The sequence below is a fragment of the Triticum urartu genome, chromosome 3A (genome assembly GCF_056163025.1).
Source record: "Triticum urartu cultivar PI428250 chromosome 3A, HENAU_Tu73, whole genome shotgun sequence".
Lineage (NCBI taxonomy): Eukaryota > Viridiplantae > Streptophyta > Magnoliopsida > Poales > Poaceae > Triticum > Triticum urartu.
This window is the reverse complement of record NC_141875.1, coordinates 470,697,652-470,720,098: the sequence shown is the minus strand read 5'-3', so window position 1 is coordinate 470,720,098 and position 22,447 is coordinate 470,697,652.

Below are 22,447 nucleotides of genomic sequence, written 5' to 3'. Positions count from 1 at the left end.
TATGCGGTCTGACCGATAAAGATCTTCGTAGAATATGTAGGAGCCAATATGGGCAACCAGGTCCCGCTATTGGTTATTGACCGGAGACGTGTCTCGGTCATGTCTACATTGTTCTCGAACCCGTAGGGTCCGCACGCTTAAGGTTACGATGACAGTTATATTATGAGTTTATGCATTTTGATGTACCGAAGTTTGTTCGGAGTCCCGGATGTGATCACGGACATGACGAGGAGTCTCGAAATGGTCGAGAGATAAATATTGATATATTGGAAGCCTATGTTTGGATATCGGAAGTGTTCCGGGTGAAATCGGGATTTTACCGGAGTACCGGGAGGTTACCGGAACCCCCCGGGAGCTATATGGGCCTTAGTGGGCTTTAGTGGATAGGAGAAAGGGGCAGACCAAGGTGGCTGTGCGCCTCCCCCCTTCCCCTAGTCCTATTAGGACTAGGAGAGGTGGCCGGCCCCCTCTCTCTCTTTCCCCCCTCAAGGAGTCCTATTCCAACTAGGATTGGGGGGGGGGGGGGAATCCTACTCCCAAGGGGAGTAGGACTCTCCTGGCGCGCCTCCCTTGGCCGGCTAGCCTCCCCCCTCTAGTCCTTTATATACGGAGGCAGGGGCGCCCCAGAAACACACAAGTTGATCCACGTGATCTATTCCTTAGCCGTGTGCGGTGCCCCCAGCCACCATAGTCCTCGATAATATTGTAGCGGAGTTTAGGCGAAGCCCTGCTGCTGTAGTGCATCAAGATCGTCACCACGCCGTCGTGCTGACGGAACTCTTCCCCGACGCTTTGCTGGATCGGAGTCCGGGGATCGTCATCGAGCTGAACGTGTGCTCGAACTCGGAGGTGCCGTAGTTTCGGTGCTTGATCGGTTGGATCGTGAAGACGTACAACTACTTCCTCTACGTTGTGTCAACGCTTCCGCAGTCGGTCTGCGTGGGTACGTAGACAGCACTCTCCCCTCTCGTTGCTATGCATCACATGATCTTGCGTGTGCGTAGGAATTTTTTTGAAATTACTACGAAACCCAACAGACGTGATGAGATATAAGTTGTTGTATAAGATGATCATGTTTTGTTGAAGTTATCGGCAACTGGCAGAAGCCTTATGGTTGTTTCTTTATTGCATAAGATGCAAGAGCCAAATAATTGCTTTACTTTATCGCTATGTGATAGCAATATTTGCAAGAGCAATAGTTGGTGAGACGACCATGTGACGACACATTGATACAGATCAAGATGATGGAGATCATGGTGTCATGCCGGTGACGATGGAAATCATGACGATGCTTTGGAGATGGAGATCAAACGCACAAGATGATGATGGCCATATCATATCACATATTTTGATTGCATGTGATGTTTATCTTTTATACATCTTATTTTGCTTAGTTTGGCTGTAGCATTATAAGATGATCTCTCACTAAATTTAAAGATAAAAGTGTTCTCCCTGAGTATGCACCGTTGTCAAAGTTCGTCGTGCCCAGACACCACGTGATTATCGGGTGTGATAAGCTCTACGTCCATCTACAACGGGTGCAAGCCAGTTTTGCACACGCAGAATACTCGGGTTAAACTTGATGAGCCTACCATATGCAGATATGGCCTTGGAACACTGAGACCGTAAGTTCGAGCGTGAATCATATAGTAGATATGATCAACATAATGATGTTCACCATTGAAAGCTACTCCATTTCACGTGATGATCGGTTATGGTTTAGTTGATTTGGATCACGTGATCACTTAGATGATTAGAGGGATGTCTATCTAAGTGGGAGTTCTTAAGTAATATGATTAATTGAACTTTAATTTATCATGAACTTAGTCCTGATAGTATTAGCATATATCTATGTTGTAGATCAATAGCTCGCGATGTTGCTCCCCGTTTAATTTTATATGGTCCTAGAGAAAACTAAGTTGAAAAATGTTAGTAGCAATAATGCGGATTGGGTCCGTGATCTGAGGTTTATCCTCATTGCTGCACAGAAGAATTATGTCCTTGATGCACCGCTAGGTGACAAACCTATTGCAGGAGCAAATGCAGATGTTATGAATGTTTGGCTAGCTCAATATGATGACTACTTGATAGTTTAGTGCACCATGCTTAAACGGCTTAGAATCGGGACTTCAAAGACGTTTTGAATGTCATGGACCATATGAGATGTTCCAGGAGTTGAAGTTAATATTTCAAGCAAATACCCGAGTTGAGAGATATGAAGTCTCCAACAAGTTCTATAGCTAAAAGATGGAGGAGAATAGCTCAAGCAGTGAGCATGTGCTCAGGTTGTCTGGGTACTACAATCGCTTGAATCAAGTGGGAGTTAATCTTCCAGATAAAATAGTGATTGACAGAATTCTCTAGTCACCATCACCAAGTTAGTAGAACTTCGTGATGAACTATAATATGCAAGGGATAACGGAAACGATTCCCAAGCTCTTCGTGATGCTGAAATCGACGAAGGTAGAAATCAAGAAAAGCATTAAGTGTTGATGGTAAACAAAACCACTAGTTTCAAGTAAAGGGACAAAGGGAAGAAAGGGGAACTTCAAGAAGAACAGCAAGCAAGTTGCTGCTCAAGTGAAAAAAACCCAAGAATGGACCTAAGCCTGAAACTGAGTGCTTCTACTACAAAGGAACTGGTCACTGGAAGCGGAACTACCCCAAGTAATTGGCGGATAAGAAGGATGGCAAAGTGAACATAGGTATATCTGATATACATGTTATTGATGTGTACTTTACTAGTGTTTATAGCAACCCCTCAATATTTGATACTAGTTCAGTTGCTAAGGATAGTAACTCGAAACAGGAGTTGCAGAATGAACAGAGACTAGTTAAGGGTGAAGTGACGATGTGTATTGGAAATGGTTCCAAGATTGATATGATCATCATCGCACACTCCCTATACTTTCGGGATTAGTGTTAAACCTAAAATAAATGTTATTTAGTGTTTGCGTTGAGCATGAATATGATTGGATCATGTTTATTGCAATACGATTATTCATGTAAGTTAGAGAATAATTGTTGTTCTGTTTACATGAATAAAACCTTCTATGGTCATACACCCAATGAAAATGGTTTGTTGGATCTCGATCGTGGTGATACACATTTTCATAATATTGAAGCCAAAAGATGCAAAGTTAATAATGATAGTGCAACTTATTTGTGGCACTGCCGTTTAGGTTATATTGGTGTAAAGCGCATGAAAAAAATCCATGTTGATGGGCTTTTGGAATCACTTGATTATGAATCAGTTGATGCTTGCGAACCATGCCTCATGGGCAAGATGACTAAGACTCCATTCTCCGGAACAATGGAGCGAGCAACAGATTTGTTGGAAATCATACATACTGATGTATGTGGTCCGATGAATATTGAGGCTCGCGGCAGGTATCATTATTTTCTGATCTTCACAGATGATTTGAGCAGATATGAGTATATCTACTTGATGAAACACAAGTCTGAAACATTTGAAAAGTTCAAAGAATTTCAGAGTGAAGTGGAGAATCATTGTAACAAAAATAAAAGTTTCTACGATACGATCGCAGAAGTAAAATATTTGAGTTACGAGTTTGGCCTTCAGTTAAAACAATGTGAAATAGTTTCACTACTCACGCCACCTGGAACACCATAGTGTAATGGTGTGTCCGAACGTCGTAACCGTACTTTATTAGATATGGTGTGATCTATGATGTCTCTTACCAATTTACCACTATCGTTTTGGGGTTATGCATTAGAGACAACTACATTCACGTTAAATAGGGCACCATCTAAATCCGTTGAGACGACACCGTATGAACTATGGTTTGGCAAGAAACCTAAGCTGTCATTTCTTTAAGTTTGAGGTTAGAATGCTTATGTGAAAAAGTTTCAACCTGATAAGCTCAAACCCAAATCGGAGAAGTGCGTCTTCATAGGATACCCAAAAGAAAATGTTGGGTACACCTTCTATCACAGATCCGAAGGCAAGATACTCATTGCTAAGAATGGATCCTTTCTAGAGAAGGAGTTTCTCTCGAAAGAAGTGAGTGGGAGGAAAGTAGAACTTGATGAGGTAACTGTACCTGCTCCCTTATTGGAAAGTAGTTCATCGCAGAATCTGTTTCTGTGACTACTACACCAATTAGTGAGGAAGCTAATGATGATGATCATGTAACTTCAGATCAAGTTACTACCGAACCTCGTAGGTAAACCCGAGTGAGATCCGCACCAGAGTGGTACGGTAATCCCGTTCTGGAGGTCATGTTACTTGACCATGACGAACCTATGAATTATGAGGAAGCGATGATGAGCCCAGATTCCGAGAAATGGCTTGAGGCCATGAAATCTGAGATGAGATCCATGTATAAGAACAAAGTATGGACTTTGATTGACTTGCCCAAAGATCGGCGAGCCATTAAGAATAAATGGATCTTCAAGAGGAAGACAAACACTGATAGTAGTGTTACTATCTACAAAGCTAGAATTGTCGCAAAAAGGTTTTCGACAAGTTCAAGGTGTTAACTGCGATGAGAGTTTCTCACTCGTATCTATGCTTAAGTCTGTCCGAATCATGTTAGCAATTGCCGCATTTTATGAAATCTGGCAAATGGATAAACAAAACTGCATTCCTTAATGGATTTATTAAGAGTTGTATATGATGCAACCAGAGAGGTTTTGTTAATCCTAATGGTGCTAAGGAAATATGCAAGCTCCAGCGATCCATCTATGGACTAGTGCAAGCATCTCGGAGTTGGAATATATGCTTTGATAAATTGATCAAAGCATATAGTTTTATACAGACTTGTGGTGAAGCCTGTATTTACATGAAAGTGAGTGGGAGCACTACAACATTTCTGATAAGTATATGTGAATGACATATTGTTGATCAGAAATAATGTAGAATTATTCTGCAAAGCATAAAGGAGTGTTTGAAAGGAGTTTTTCAAAGAAAGACCTCAGTGAAGTTGCTTACATATTGAGCATCAAGATCTATAGAGATAGATCAAGACGCTTGATAAGTTTTTTCAATGAGTACATACCTTGACAAGATTTTGAAGTAGTTCAAAATGGAACAGTCAAAGAAAGAGTTCTTGCCTATGTTACAAGGTGTGAAATTGAGTAAGACTCAAAGTCCGACTACGACAGAATATAGAAAGAGAATGAGAGTCATTCCCTATGCCTCAGCCATATGTTCTATAAAGTATGCCATGCTGTGTACCAGATCTATTGTATACCCTACACTGTTTTTGGCACGGGAGTACAATAGTGATCTAGGATTATATCACTGGACAGCGGTCAAAATTATCCTTAGTGGAATAAGGATATGTTTCTCGATTATGGAGGTGACAAAAAGGTTCGTCGTAAAGGGTTACGTCGATGCAAATTTTGACACTGATCCAGATGACTCTAAGTCTCAATCTGGATACATATTGAAAGTGGGAGCAATTAGCTAGAGTAGCTCCGTGTAGAGCATTGTTGACATAGAAATTTGCAAAATACTTACGGATCTGAATGTGGCAGACCCGTTGACTAAACTTCTCTCACAAGAAAAACATGATCACACCTTAGTAGTCTTTGAGTGTTAATCACATAGCAATGTGAACTAGATTATTGACTCTAGTAAACCCTTTGGGTGTTGGTCACATGTTGATGTGAACTATGGGTGTTAATCCATGGTGATGTGAACTATTGGTATTAAATCACATGGTAATGTGAACTAGATTATTGACTCTAGTGCAAGTGGGAGACTGAAGGAAATATGCCCTAGAGGCAATAATAAAGTTATTATTTATTTCCTTATATCATGATAAATGTTTATTATTCATGCTAGAATTGTATTAACCGAAAACATAATACATGTGTGAATACATAGACAAACAGAGTGTCACTAGTATGCCTCTACTAGACTAGCTCGTTGATCAAAGATAGTTATGTTTCCTAACCATAGACATGAGTTGTCATTTGATTAACGGGGTCACATCATTAGGAGAATGATGTGATTGACTTGACCCATTCCGTTAGGTTAGCACTTGATCGTTTAGTTTGTTGCTATTGCTTTCTTCATCACTTATACATGTTCCTATGACTATGAGCTTATGCAACTCCCGCTTACCGGAGGAACACTTTGTGTGCTACCAAACATCACAACGTAACTGGGTGATTATAAAGGTGCTCTACAGGTGTCTCCGAAGGTACTTGTTGGGTTGGCGTATTTCGAGATTAGGATTTGTCACTCCGATTGTCGGAGAGGTATCTCTGGGCCCACTCGGTAATGCACATCACTATAAGCCTTGCAAGCATTGCAACTAATGAGTTAGTTGCGGGATGATGAATTATGGAACGAGTAAAGAGACTTGCCGGTAACGAGATTGAACTAGGTATTGAGATACCTACGATCGAATCTCGGGTAAGTAACATACCGATGACAAAGGGAACAACATATGTTGTTATGCGGTTTGACCGATAAAGATCTTCGTAGAATATGTAGGAGCCAATATGAGCATCCAGGTTCCGCTGTTGGTTATTGACCGGAGACGTGTCTCGGTCATGTCTACATAGTTCTCGAACCCGTAGGGTTCGCACGCTTAAAGTTCGATGACGGTTATATTATGAGTTTATGTGTTTTGATGTACTGAAGGAGTTTGGAGTCCCGGATGAGATCGGGGACATGACGAGGAGTCTCGAAATGGTCGAGATGTAAAGATCGATATATTGGACGACTATATTCGGACATCCGAAAGGTTCCGAGTGATTCGGGTATTTTCGGGAGTACCGGGGAGTTACGGGAATTCGTATTGGGCCTTAATGGGCCATATGGGAAAGGAGAGGAAGGCCTCAAAGGGTGGCCACACCCCTCCCCATGGGCTGGTCCGAATTGGGCTAGGGAGGGGGCGCCCCCTTCGTTCCTTCTCCTTTTCCTTTCCCTTTCCTTCCCTCCTACTCCTACTACTTGGAAGGGCTCCTAGTTCTACTAGGAAAGGGGGAATCCTACTCCCGGTGGGAGTAGGACTCCCCTAGGGCGCGCCATAGAGAGGGCCGGCCCCTCCCCTCCTCCACTCCTTTATATACGTGGCCAGGAGGCACCACATAGACACAACAATTGATCTCTTGATCTCTTAGCCGTGTGCGGTGCCCCCCTCCACCATAATCCACCTCGAGCATATCGTGTCGGTGCTTAGGCGAAGCCCTGCGTTGGTAGAACATCATCATCGTCACCACGCCGTTGTGCTGACGAAACTCTCCCTCAACACTCGGCTAGATTGGAGTTCGAGGGACGTCATCGAGTTGAACATGTCCAGAACTCGGAGGTGCCATGCGTTCGGTACTTGATCGGTCGAATCGTGAAGACGTACGACTACATCAACCGTGTTGTGCTAACGCTTCCGCTTTCGGTCTACGAGGGTACGTGGACAACACTATCCCCTCTCGTTGCTATGCATCACCATGATCTTGCGTGTGCGTAGGAAAATTTTGAAATTACTACGTTCCCCAACAATCAGTGTTTCACACCATTAGAAAATTCATGTTATGCTCTGCTCGTGGCATTGGAGCATGCTGCAAACTTTCGTTTAGTTCTGAAACTCTAATTCTATTAGTTTAGTCCTTGTATTGTTCTTGTAGGCAAAAATTTGAAGAGCCAAAGAAAATGGAAAAAAAGAATGCATTAGTATAGCTATTCAGCAGAAAATCGTCAAAGAGATGTTGCTTCAATGGGTTTTTGTGTTCTTGTATTTGAAAAAATATGTCAAAGAAAATTCAGCTGCTTGTGTACGTATGTGAATGTGGATAACGTGGGAACAATGTTCTGTTCACCATCTATTTTTGCTAAATGAGTTTGTGTGACTTCCATTTTATATGTTTGAAAACTAATAATGATGAAAATAGGAAAACTATGTAACAAAAAAGTATTTGAAATAGGAGTTCTATGGCACGTGCAGAATTAGATCAAAGAAAAAGGAAGATACCGCCGAAAGTGTGTGTGTGTGTGTGTGTGTTGTGTGTGTGTGTGATGCAGATAGAGTACTAGTTGGTGGGCACGTACTGAAGTTCAATTGTATCTGTAGGTGCAAAAAGCTTATGGTTTTCGTCCATTGCTTTCAGTTTCATAGGTTGGTTTCTTCCAAGTTTATCTTCAAAATGCATCAATATTTTTGGTACAATTTTTTATGTACCATATTGATTTAGAACTAAAAAGGGCATGCTTTTTTTTAATAATCTAGAAGTTCAACGACTTCCACCTAGAAAGTTCAAAAGACATTGTTTTTGGTGTACATTCCATCCCGCCTAGAAGACGCACATAGAATAAAAATCATTCATCACGCAGCAGTACAGAGATACAATTTATTTTGTTGTGGTCGCTCACTCCCTTTTCTAGATAAAGCCTATAGGTTCAAATTTAAAAGACGAAAAATTTCAATGTTTTTTACAAAACCAAAAGACAGTCAAATAAAAAAACCAAAAGAATCTCAAAACAATTTTATAACAAAGGGATTTTCTCCCTTAAAAAAACTCTACGTGCAAATGAAAAAAACGGAGCGGCTTGATCTTTATTAAAAACTATGATTTTCTGTTACTAAAAGAAATAAAACCAGGAAGTCTAAATTTTAAAAAGAGCAGTTCTTTATACGAAATTCAGATTTTTCTTATTATTACATAATGAAAACAAAGAAGTTCAAAACTAAAAAAACAAGATGTCCAAATTTGAAAAATAGAGCAGTTCAAAATTCATAAAAAAGGATTTTCACCATTCCTAACAAATACAAAAAGTTCAAATTTAAATTTTCATATAAATTTAAATTTAAATTTGAAAAATAGAGCAGTTCAAAATTCATAAAAAAAGATTTTCCCCGGTACTAAAGATTAAACCAAGAAGTTCAATTTTAAAAAACAGAGTAATTCAATGTACATTAAAAACTCAGTTTTTCTCGTTACTGAAGAATAAAACACAAAAGTTCAATTTAAAAACGTGGAGAAGTTTGATGTTTCTAACAAAACTACAAATTTCATATTTCTAAAAGTACATAAAATAAAATCAAATAAAAAAGTTAGAGCGGTTCGATATAGAAGTTCGATGATTATAGAAAACTCAGATTTTCCTCATTATTAAAAATGGAAACAAGAAGTTCAAAAAAAAGAATTTCAACTTTTAAAAATTGAATCTTCAAAATTTCATAAAAAGGGATTAAGAAATAAAACCGGGAAGTCCATATTTAAAAGATGGAGAAGTTCAATGATTATAGAAAACTCAGATTTTCCTTGTTATTAAAGAATTGAAACAAGAAGTTCAAAAATAAAATAACAAGAAGTTCAACTTTTTAAAAATAGAGCGTTTCAAAATTCATAAAAAAAGATTAAGAAAATCAGATTAAAAATTTATAAAAAAAACTCAGATATTTTCACGTAACCGAGAAAAGTTCCGATTGATAACTGCGAGAAGTTCACGTACTACACGGTGTGCTGTATTAAAAAAAAAGAAGAAAAAGGCAATGTCCAAAAAAATTGTTGCGAGAAGTTCAAGTGCTTGGACCGAGAAAGTTAAAAATTTCTTGTGAGAGAGGTTGAACAAAAATATGTGACGGAAGTTCAAGATGAAAACTGCGGGAAGTTCAACTACTACATGAAATGCATTTCAGATAGGAATATAAGAATAAAAACTAAAAGCTTAAAAGGTTTGTTGCTAGAAGTTCACGTGCTCCTCCCAGTGAAGTTCAAGATCTCTAGTGTGAGATGTCCAATCTTCAATTACATGTTAAAACACAAGGAAAAATGATGTTGTTTTTTCCATTTTTAATACTACTCTCAAACGACAACGAATTTGTGACGGTTGTCTTGATGAAAAATTTAGTTGCTCGAAGTTCAAGTGACCTGCCCGGGAAAGTTCAAAAAGGGATTTTCCCCATTACTAACAAATAAAATTAAGAAGTTCAAATTTATAAAATGGTGAAGTTCGATGTCTATAAAAAATGCAGATTTTTCTCATAATTTTTCCCGTTACTAATGAAAAAACCAAGAAGTTCGGTTCGAAAATATCCAAGAGGTTGTTCGATGTTTGTTACAAAATTAGGATAATTTTTTCCATTACAAATGAATAGCACCAATAAGTCCAAATTGAAAAAATCAAGAAGTTCAATTTTAAAAAATACAATAGTTCAATGTATATGAAAAACTCAGATTTCCTCGATACTAAATAATAAACCAAGAAGTTCAATTTCAAAAAATGGAGCAGTTCAATATTTATCAGAAAAAATTAAAATTTTCCCATTGTTAACGAATAAACCAAGAAGTTCAGTTCGAAATAACGAAGAAGGTCTATAATGTTTATTACAAAACCAAGATTTTTCCATATAAAAATCGAATACAATTCTTTACTCAAAATATAAAAAAGGTGAAGTTCGAATTGAAATAATAGAGAAGTTTCGGAGTTTATTAAAACCTAGGATTTACCTGTTCAAAAAATAAAACGCCATTTTTTGAAATTTTAAAAACAACTCATAAACGAAAAAAATGCTTGCTAGAAGTTCAAGTGCTCGGCGAGGGAAAGTTCAAAAAATTCTTGTGAGGGAGGTCCACAGAAGAGTTTCGATGTTTACCTGTTCAATAATATGTTGTTTTTTGTGTTTTAAAATAATTCTCACAAACCAGAGAGAAGTTCAAAGTGATAACAACCGGAAGTTCACGTACTACATGGTGTGTATTTCATATAAGAAAAAAATACAAATAAAGTGAAACAGAGTGAAGTTCAAACAAAGATGCCTCAGAAGTTCAACTACTTCACGCAGTGCAAAAAATAGCATGTCAAAAACATAGTGAAGTTCAAACAGACATGCCCGAGAAGTTCAACTACTTCACCCAGTGCGTTTCCCATTCGCGATGAAGGCAGAAATCATGATCTCGTCATTTTCTAATTTACTTCAAAACGGCAAGAATATCATTTGTGTAAGTTCAAGTCCTCGGTCAGAGAAAGTGAAAAAATATTGTGAGAGATGTTTGTTCAAAAAGAATATCATTTGTGTAACACTAACGAAATGGATGAGAAAATTACAAACGAAGATATGTCACAGAAGTTCAACGTGAAAACAGCAGGAAGTTCACCAACTACACTGAATGAATTTTAGATGAAAAACTTTTAAAACCGTCGCGAGTATGAAAAAATGATCAACACGGGAAAGTTGCGTGTTTACGGCAGCTTTCCATCGGTATATCACTTGCTCAATTCCCGTGAGTGTTCCGGTGAGTGGATGGAGAGCTGAGAGCAAAAAATCCCATGAAAATAGAGTGAAGTTCAAGCACACACGCTGAGAAGTTCAAGTTCTTCACGTGGTGCATTTTTGAAGAATCTGTTTCGTGATAAAGGCAGAACGCATGATCTCACCGTTTTCGATATTATTTGAAAACAGCCAGGATTCAGAGAAAATCACCAACATGAAAAGTTTTGAATTTTCCGTGGCTTTTCAGCGGTATATTATTTTCCCCATTCCGATAAAGTTTGTAGAAATTACGACAAAAATACGTTTTTAGCCATTTTCAAAACTGACATAAAACCGTAATGAATTAGGAGAAACAATATATACAAAAACGTTTCGCATTTCTTCAAGCTTTCCAACGCCATATCATTTGCTGCATTTGGACGTACGGTTAAAAAATTAGCTCGAAAATACAAACTCGGTGGAACTTGTATCGTTTTCTAAATTACTTTTAAACCGTTCAAAATTAGAAACAACTTTTAACATGAAAAAGTAGCGCATTTTCATAAGCTTTCCAACCCCATATTATTTGCCTCAATTGGATTTGCCATTTAGAAATGGCATCGAAAATACGAACTCGGGTGTTCCGTTTGCGAAATTCTACGATTTTCTGAATTACTCTATAACCGTAGGGAATTAGAGAAAACTTTCAACATGTGGAAGGAGCGGTTTTGCAGCAGCTTTCCAACGCCATATTATTTGCCTCATTCTGATAAACGGTTTAAAAATGCGATCAAAAATACGATTCACATTTTTTGTATGAAGAAAAAACGGTTTTCAAAACTGCTCTTAAACCGCTTACATTTCGCCAAAAATTTAACTTGGGACATGATACCGGTGTCCATAGCTTTCCAATGGTATATAACAAGTCCCATTTGGGCAATGTTGGCGGAAGTTCAACCTAGCACACGGGGAAGTTCAGGTCAAACAACTCAGGCAGTAAAATTGCAAAAAACGCGAGTTCATCACGACCCGAGTGCAAAATGCGCCAACGAGCGAGATTCCTATTTAAAACGGGTATTTAGTTGCTAAAAAATGTTTCTAGATTACACTAACATCATATAGAGCACGACTAATCATAAAAATTTCCGTGGGGAAACACGGTTGAGAAGATAGACCAAAGGTCGGGTTCCTACAGAGGGAAGTTCAGGCATGTAACTCAGGAAGTTTATGTTGTGATCAGAATATTATTCTGATCCCGTGATCAGAATAGTGTTTATATATATATATAGTAGCACTATTCTAATCCCGGGATTAGAATAGCTATTTGGATCACGGCGCGCCCTATATAAGAGTCGAGCAGATCCTCCCGAACCGGTACGGCAGCCCACGCGATAAAACAGGGGAAAAAACCCTCTTCTCCCCCACTCCCGCACTCCACCCCGCAACCGCCTGCATCCCCGGATCCCCACCGCCGAGCCCCTCCCCCGATCCTCATGGTGCTTTCACTCCCTTGGATGCCCACGCCGCCACGCCCCTCCCCGGATCCCCACGCCGCCGCGCCCCTCCGCGGGGACCCGCGTCGCCGCGCCCCTCCGCGGGGACCCGTGCCGCCGCGCCCCCTCGCCGGAGACCCGCGCCGCCGCGCCCCATCCCTGGAAACCCCCGCCGTCGCGCCCCGTCCCCTGAGACCCCGTCGGCATGCCCCCTAACCGGATCCACCCGCTGCCGTGCGCCCTCCCCAGAACCCCCACGTGCGCCACCGGATCTTGTGGCCGCCTCACGCCTCCACCACCGGCCGCCGCTGCTCTTCCCGTCCCCCACTTCTCCCTCCGGTGAGTCTCCTCCCGCCCTCGGCCTGTGTTGGGGATATTACTACTGGGCATAAACCGGCCTATTTGGGCCGGGTTAACTTCGTCAGTAGTTAAGTATATTAAAGCCCAAGAAGGCAGATGAGGGCTCAAGGCCCATGGTCGGTTTAAGGCCTGTAGCCGTAAACTGGCGTTAGTAGTTAACTTGTATTGTGAGTTAGGAATAAGTAGAGACCAAACCGGACACATCTATGAGCCGGTATTGGGACTCTGTAAACCGACGGGAGTCACCCATGTATATAAGGGGACAACCCGGCGGCGGTTCAAGGACAATAACAACAACTCGAGACATAGGCGAAGCTTGTTTGCTCCCTAGTCATCGAAACCCCATCAATTCCATCACAACTAGACGTAGGCTTTTACCTTCATCGAAGGGGCCGAACTAGTATAAACTCTCTTGCGTCCCTGTGTCCACTTTAACCCCTTCAAGCTAACCCGTCGCGATGGCTCCACGACTAAGTCCTTTCTCTAGGACATTTGCCGTGACAAAGCCACGACAGTTGGCGCCCACCGTGGGGCTATCGCACGATGGTTTCCGGTTCTTGGAGGGCCGCTTTGAAGGACTCGAGGGCTACGCTGTAGGCCGGATGACTAAGAGTCGTCGCGGCAAGTTCTACATCGACGACGCAGGCTGGAGCCCCAAGGCTGGCTCAATTGAGTACGGGTACCGGGTCCCCTTTGGTGGCATTCACATTTTCATTGGCCAGATCGGTGAACCGGGCCCTGAGCCGGACATTTGTACCGACCTCGTCGAGACGCCTCAGCGTGCGTGATCCGCCCGGGTTAAACCGGCCATGAAGCGTGCCTTCGTGGGAGTCATCCATGGAGGAAGTTATAAGGATGGATCGGAATCTCGCGGCGATACCGTCATTTGTTCCGATGACGAGTCATCGACCGGAGAAACCGAATCTCTTTATTAGCTACAAGACGGCCGGATTGGGGGTTGTTCCGATGGCGACAGTATTCCGGACCCCTCTGATCTGCCCAACCGGGTTGGAATATTCATGACTGGCACACAAGCAGCGCTTCATTCTTCGACTGCTGCGGCAACAACCTCCGGTTCAGCAGCGGCGACGGCTGCCGGGGCAGGAGGCCCTGTGCGCCCGTCGGCTCAAGTTCTATCAGAGCTATTTGATGCATTGGCTGTGCTTATGGCGGAGGCTAATCCAGCGGATCAGGGCGTTCACAACGCCGAGATTGCAGAAGTGAAGGAACAGATCACCCAGGCCAAGGCAGATTTGGCAGCTGAGGACACCAGGATGGCCATGGAGCGAGCCGCTTTAGACGCACAAGCCTACAGGCTCATGTTGGACCAGAGTGCGTCGCAGGAAGTCATGAGGAGGAAGTACCAATCCCGTTTGCCTCCGGTTTTTGAGGCCAGAGACCTTTTCAACACTCCAGGAGTAGGAACCGGCAATCCGCTGGAGGGCAATCGGGCGGAAGCTCCCGGGACCGGTGCACCGGTTCAGCCTCATCAGATGGACCCGCCTCGTCAAAACACCATTATCCCTCAGGCTGTTTTAACACCTCCGGGTCACTACTCCAACCTGATGGACAATCTCGTTGCCGCTGCTGCACGGCTGGAGGCCATCCCAATTGAAGGTGATTCGCCATAGGCGGTAGAGATGCGACGGGTCAAGGAGCTTCTGAGGACGGCTTTGGTCCAACAGGAAGCATACTCGTACAGCCGCGACCGGATCCACTCGACCCCCCGTCCAAGCCGGAGCTATAGCAGACATATGGATGAACCGGCAGTGTCGAGTAACGAACGACATGGAGCACCCCGTGGCAACAACCCGACGGGTGGTGCTGATAACGCTCAGGAAGTGGTGAACCGGGCCCGGGCGCGCAGGGAGGCCGAGTTAGCCACACAGCATCAGGCTCGGCAGCTCACGCCGGTTCGTCCAACCATCTCGATCGAACCTGGTGTTACCTCTAGTTCTTTGGGGGTGCCTTGCCTTATCCTCGCTTTACGCAATGTGCGCCTGCCCAAGGATTTCAAGGGCCCGCGCAAGGTACCAAATTACACGGCGGATCATCCTCTAGAGACATGGGTGGAGAGCTATGAGATGGCCATGGAGATGCTTGATGTGGATGACGCGGCGTGTGCGAAATACTTCACCATGATGCTTGAAGGAACGACCCGTACTTGGTTAAAAAGCTTGCCGGCTAATTCCATCAGTTCATGGGCCCAATTACGAGCCCAGTTTATCAGCAATTTCAAGGATACATGTAAACAGCCTATGTCGATAGTGGACTTAGCTGCATGCGTCCAAGAGGAAGGAGAATCAACGACTCATTGGGTGCGCCGGGTTTCACAAGTGTTGCACTCATCAGACCGCATCAACGCTGACACCGCAGTATTAACCCTAGAAGGCAACTACCGGTTTGGGCCCCTGAAGCTGAAGTTGGGACGGATGAAGCGTCATTGCACTGACATGGGGACCCTCATGGCTGCTTTGGTGAAATATGCTGATTCTGATAGTACCAAGGATCCCGAATCTGATGATGACAAGACAGGGAAGGGAAGGAGGAACAACAACTCCAAAGGTCAACAGCATCACTGGGCAGGCAATGGTGGTGGAGGCAAGCGTAAAGCGGATGGTAACATGGACATTGTGGCTAATACAAACGCACAGGGCAATGACCAGCGACGCAAGGGTAAACCGAAAAATCGTAATGGGGCGCCCAACCCTAACCCAGACCGCCTAAACTATCTGCTAAGCCAGCCCTCTCCAAGACATGGGACGAAGGAGGCGCCAGCAAACCACCTTTGGAAAGATTGCTTTATTATGCAGGAGTTCAAGAATTCTAATAATTTCCGGTATGATCACGAATCTGGCGGTGGCTCAGGATCCGGGCCGGGTTACGGTGGAGGAAGTTCCGGTTCAGGATTTAATGGTAATCCGGGCGGACTTAATGGTCAAAATAGTCAGAACAACCAGGGTGGTTACAACCAACAGCAGCAATAGTCAGGTTACCAGAGCAATCCAAAGCAGTTGAGCAGTGGGCAGTACCATGTCTTCACTACTAGCTTGGACAAGCGAGACCGGAAGGTTCAGAGGCGGGCGGTCAACTCTGTTGAACCAGCCATACCCGTTATCTACGTTGGTCTAAACAGCCAATCATATGGAGCAGAGAGGATCACCCTCCCCGGGTCGATAATCCGGGTCAGTTGGCTCTGGTGGTGCGCCTCAGGTGGGAGGTTACAAGTTCACCAAGGTGCTCATGGATGGAGGTAGCAGCATTAATATCTTGTACTATGAGACCTTTCGTCGTATGGGTCTGACAGACAAAAATCTTAAACCGTCTAATACGGTGTTCCACGGTGTAGTGCCTGGCAGATCAGCATATCCTGTTGGTAAGATAGCTCTGGAAGTGGCCTTTGGGGATGATCATGATTCCAGGTCGGAGACATTGATGTTTGAAGTGGTGAAAATCCAAAGTCCATATCACGCCCTATTTGGGCGACCGGCCTACGCCAAGTTTATGGCACGACCCTGTTATGTGTATTTGCAGCTCAAGATGCCAGGTCACAAGGGGACAATAACGGTTCACAGAAGCCGCAAAATCGCTTTGGAGTGCGAGGAAGGTGATGCGGCCTATGCAGAGTCGGTTTGTGCCACCGAGGAGCTGAAGCATTATAAGGACAATGTTGATCCGGCGGACATGACTCCATTAAAGAAGCCAACTACGGAGCATGATCCGGCCCTGAAGTTCAAATCGGCAGCAGAAACTAAGCTTGTTGACTTTGTACCTGGCGATTCGTCCAAGCAGTTCAGCAACAGTGCTAATTTGGATCAGAAATAGGAAAGTGCGCTTATCGAGTTCATCCGTGAGAATGGTACATTTTTGCATGGAAGCCCTCTGACATGCCAGGTGTACCGAGGCAACTCGCTGAGCACACCCTTAATGTGGATCCTAAATACAAACCGGTGAAATAGTTCCTCCATCGGTTTAACAAAGAAAGACGCAAGGCAATTGGAGAAGAGGTAGCCAGGCTCTTACCAGCTGGTTTTATTGTTGAAGTTTTTCACCCTGAGTGGCTTGCCAATCCGGTGCTGGTCCTTAAGAAAAATGGCACCTGGCGCATGTGTGTGGATTACACAGATCTTAATAAAGCTTGTCCAGCGGATCCTTTTGCCCTCCCCCATATTGATCAAATTATTGATGCTACGGCGGGTTGTGAGCGTTTAAATTTTTTGGATGCATATTCTGGCTATCATCAGATCAAAATGGCAGTTAAGGACCAGGAGAAAACGGCGTTCATAACTCCCTTTGGAGCCTTCTGCTATGTGTCTATGCCCTTTGGGCTCAAGAGTGCCCAGGCAACTTATCAACGTTGTGTGCAAAATTGTCTACACAAACAGATTGGCCGTAATGTACACGCCTACGTGGATGATATCATGGTTAAATCCAGGGAGAAGGAGACTCTGATTGGTGATTTAAAGGAAACTTTTGATAACCTGAGGACATACAAGATGATGCTTAATCCGGACAAATGCGTCTTTGGTGTACCGGCGGGCAAGTTATTAGGCTTCCTGGTGTCCAATAGGGGAATTGAGGCTAATCTGGAGAAGATCACAGCCATCACCTCCCTCTCTAAACCGAAGTGTATCAATGATGTTCAGCGCCTGGCAGGCCGGATTGCCGCGTTAAGCCGGTTTATCAGTCGTCTTGGTGAGAAGGCAATCCCTTTGTATCAGATGTTGAAGAAGACGGATCAGTTTGTCTGGAGTTCTGCTGCTGATGAAGCATTCGAGGACTTAAAGCGGCAATTGGCCAATCCGCCTATGCTCGCCGCTCCCATTGACAAGCAGCCGTTACTGCTATATGTTGCTGCTAATGCTCGGGCGGTCAGCGTGGCTATTGTGGTGGAGCGAAAGGAGGCAGGTAAGGAGCATCCGGTTCAACGTCCGGTCTATTATATCAGCGAGGTGCTCATTGAGTCCAAGCAAAGGTAACCGCATTGGCAGAAGCTGGTGTATGGAGTTTTTATGGCAAGCCGGAAGCTTAAACAATACTTCCAAGGGCATCCAATTACGGTGGTCAGTTCTGCTCCTTTGGGGGATATCATCCAGAACCGGGAAGCAACTGGCCGGATTGCCAAGTGGGCTATAGAGCTTGGGCCGCACGATTTGAAGTATGTGCCTCGGACGGCGATTAAATCTCAAGCACTGATTGATTTTATCAATGATTGGACAGAAATGCAGGCACCTGAAGAAAAGCCGGATCACACATATTGGACCATCCATTTTGACGGATCCAGGCAATTGGAAGGTTCAGGGGCTGGAGTCGTATTAACTTCCCCACGAGGTGATAAGTTTTGTTATGTTCTCCGCTTAATGTTCCCTTGTACTAACAATGCAGCTGAGTATGAAGCCTTGCTCCATGGTCTCTGGATGGCTAAGGAGATGAATCTAAGTCGGGTTAAGTGCTTCGGTGACTCGGACCTGTGGCTCAGCAAGTGTCTGGCACTTGGGACTCCAAGGATCCACTCATGGCAGCATATCGTCGTGAGGTGGATATTGTTGCAGGTAATTTCAAAGGCTATCAGGTGGACCACGTGGACCGGCGGAAAAATGAAGCGGCAGACGCTTTTAGCCGGCTAGGCTCTCAGCGTAAACCGGTTCCGCCCAATGTTTTCTGGATGTGCTGCACAACCCGTCGGTCAAGATCCCTGGTGAAGCGGATTTGGCTATTCCTGATCCGGAGGCTCAATTGGTAGCAGCTCTTCATGTTATTCCAGATTGGATGCTTCCCTACCTGGCGTACAAGAACCGGGGTGAGTTACCAGAGGATGAGACTCTGGCCAGACAGATAATCCGGCGATCCAAGTCCATGACTATTATCAACTGCGAGTTGCATCATTGCAGCGTGTCAGGAGTATTTCAACGCTGTGTGTCTCCTGAAGAAGGCCATGAAATTTTGCGTGAGATCCACGCAGGAGATTGTGGTCACCACGCCGGCTCAAAATCTCTGGTGGCTAAAGCGTTTCGCCATGGCTTTTATTGGTTAACTGCTCATGCTGATGCAGAGGATCTGGTCAGACGATGTGATGGTTGCCAAAAGTTCTCAAGACGTGCTCATGTACCAGCTCAGGAGTTGAGAATGATTCCAATTACTTGGCCGTTTGCGACTTGGGGGCTGGATATGGTTGGGCCTTTCAAAAGGTCCAAAGATAAGAAGACCCACCTCCTGGTGGCGGTTGACAAGTTTACAAAGTGGGTGGAGGCAGAACCTGTTAGCAAGTGTGATGCGGCCACGGCGGTTCAGTTCATTAAAAAAGTGATTTTCAGGTTTGGCTTTCCACACAGTATCATCATAGATAATGGTACCAATTTGTCCAAAGGTGCCATGAAGGAGTTCTGCGAACGGGAGCACATCAGGCTCGACGTTTCATCAGTGGCACACCCACAGTCCAATGGTCAAGCAGAAAGATCTAATCAAGAGATCTTGAGAGGCATCAAGCCCCGGCTCATGGTTCCTTTGCAGAGAACGCCGGGTTGTTGGGTAGAAGAATTACCATCTATGTTATGGCGCATTAATACAACACCCAACAGGTCAACAGGATACACACCGTTCTTCATGGTTTATGGAGCGGAGACGGTTCTCCCCAGTGATACCCGTCATGATTCACCTCGTGTGACGGCTTATATTGAAGCGGACAACGAGACAGCACGACAAGATGCCTTGGACCGGTTGGATGAAGAGCATGACATAGCAGCCGCCCGATCGGCGATTTACCAACAGGATCTTCGTCGTTATCACAGTGCCGAGTCAGAACCAGAACCTTCCAGGAAGGAGATTTGGTGCTTCGGCTCATCCAAGATCAGACTGATATGCATAAGTTATCCCCACCTTGGGAGGGGCCTTTCGTGGTCAGCAAGAATCTGCACAACGGGTCATACTATCTGATCGATATTCGAGAGCATAAGGACTCACGCATAGCAGAGGGGGAGACCAATAGGCCGTGGAACATAGCTCATCTTCGGCCTTATTATACCTGAGCCATTGGTTCTACTCATGTACATATTACAACGATGTATATATTATGATTAAATATAATAAACCGGAACCTCAGCTAAAGCGGGGTATCTGTTCTTTTACATCATGTGTGGTTACACGGAGTTGTTCTAAAGCGGCCTCCAGTTTACCCCTTGAGTTCGCTTTTTAAAAGCATCATGTTATATCACTTGGAGGTTTGGTCGTGTCCGAACCAATACCATACCTCTTGATAGGCGAGAGCCACCAGATCACTTGGGGACTTGGTCACGTCTGAACCAGTCATGCCTCTTGATCGGCCTAAGGCCACAGAATCACTTGGGGGCTTGGTCGAACCCGAACCATCGCCATGCCACTTGGTCGGCATAAATGCCACAGTTTCATTTGGGGACCTGGCTGACTAGAACCATAGTTACACCTAACGGGAGCTTGGTCGTGTTCGGCCATGGTAACGCCATTTGATCAGCTCAAATAAACCTTTTTTGCAAACAGTTTTGTCATTGCTTTTGCTTCGCACTTTTCTTTGCAAGATACTTTTTTTATTTTTTATTGCGTTTATTTTTTAAACCGACAAAGTTTTCAACCAATCAATTGACGGAACACAGTTCACGTCAATCCGGAGACTATTTTCCCGGTTTGATCCTTGTTGTTAACATCCTCTTATGGAGTAACACAGTGTTTATTATAACCCGGCACGGTTTACATGGTAAACCAGCGTCATATATATACAGGAGCTGTTATCTCCTCCAACAGTGTGGGTTTGCAAAACTCCGCTTCAAGATTGGCCAAGCCAACTTCACGCTCAACGATGGCAGGTATTATGTATCTCAAAATTTTGGTCATATACTTAAATTTTTTTGGATGTTTTGACTTCATATATGCAGACATCATATTCCGCCTGACGGTACAACCACGGTGGCACTTGAAGAGTTTCTTATTGCAGAAAGTGCTTTGGAAAGTTCATCACCATAGGAAGAACAAATTATGCACGAAGGCATATCAACATCAAAAGTATCAGCTAGCTTATTACAAAGCAACACGGTGCCAATAATAATATCATTGTTTTTCGCAAAGGAGAGCAGTTTTAAAACCGGCTTCCGGTTCAAGCTTGGTCACCAGCCTGGCCTGATGGTTGTGGGTCATCCTGCGCCGCTTCGGCCTCCGTTTCTCTACCTAGTGGCTGGAAATCAACAGTTGTCCAGTCGATTCCCATTAATGCTTGAAAAATAGCTTCATCATGGATCAGCAATGACGGGTCAATATCGGGAGCGTAAGTATGCTTACGGATTGGAGGGATCAGATTTTCCGATTCATGGATTGGTGCAGCTATTCGCTTGTTCTGATTGTCATATTGGGCTTGATAATGAGACAAGTCTGCTTCTTCAGCCAATTGACAAGCTAGCGGACGTACCTCCCAGTTTACTGCTCGCTTATCCGCTTCACCAAACTCTGACCCGTCTTCCTTCAAGCTGGGATAGCCCTGAGCCGCTTCAATAGGATCAAAATCCGGCACCCAGGCTTTTGCCCGGATTAAGGCATTGATCGCACCGGTTCGAGCAGCATATTTCTTCAGCTCTTCAACCCGGGCAGGAAGCACCGACAGTTTCATCAGAGTGTCTTGAATCAAAGTGGGCGCCGGTTTGTTATGGGATGCGGTACAGATGATCCGCTGGGCACCAGTATACAATTGTTCAACCAATGTATAGGCGGCTTTCAGTTTCTTCCGCACATCTGACCCCAAGTGACCAATACGTGTCCCTGGAATACCATAAAGGGTTAATAAACCGGCAATTCTGTAAGAAGGCAGAGCCAATTCAGAAGTCAAACTGACTAACCAAAGATAGCAGGAGTCATGGCATGCACATGCCACTTTATGCTGGTCAGTTCATCCGCCACTGGTTTTAGTGCAGCCTCGGCATTCTCTGCTCGTTTGATTAAAGCGGACTTTTCAGTGCCCCAATCCGCCCGCTTCTTCTTGAAGCTCTCCTTAAGCTGTTCCATGGCGCTTAAAGCGTTGGTTAATTCCTCTTTTGCTTTGGAGGTTTCAGCTTGTTGGGTTTTTAGGTTTTCTTGGAGATCAGCGACTTGGCTTTCTTTCGTCTTCAGCTCCACCTGCATCTAGACAGTTATATGCTTCAACAAAACGGAACAAGGATTGAAGTACCAACCACATAACAAGTTATGCACTTAGCACTTGGGGGCTAATGCATATTCGATCTTCATCTTTCAATTGCTTGCAAAGTCCCAAGATCAATACAAGTATTCAACTTGGCACTTGGGGGATAATGGCTATTTGCTCGTATATATATTCTGATGCGGCAATCTCAATTACTTAAAGTACCAGTTTAACTACGCTAAGTTGAACCGGCCCTTGGGGGCTACATCGGCGAATTTCAAAATATTAAG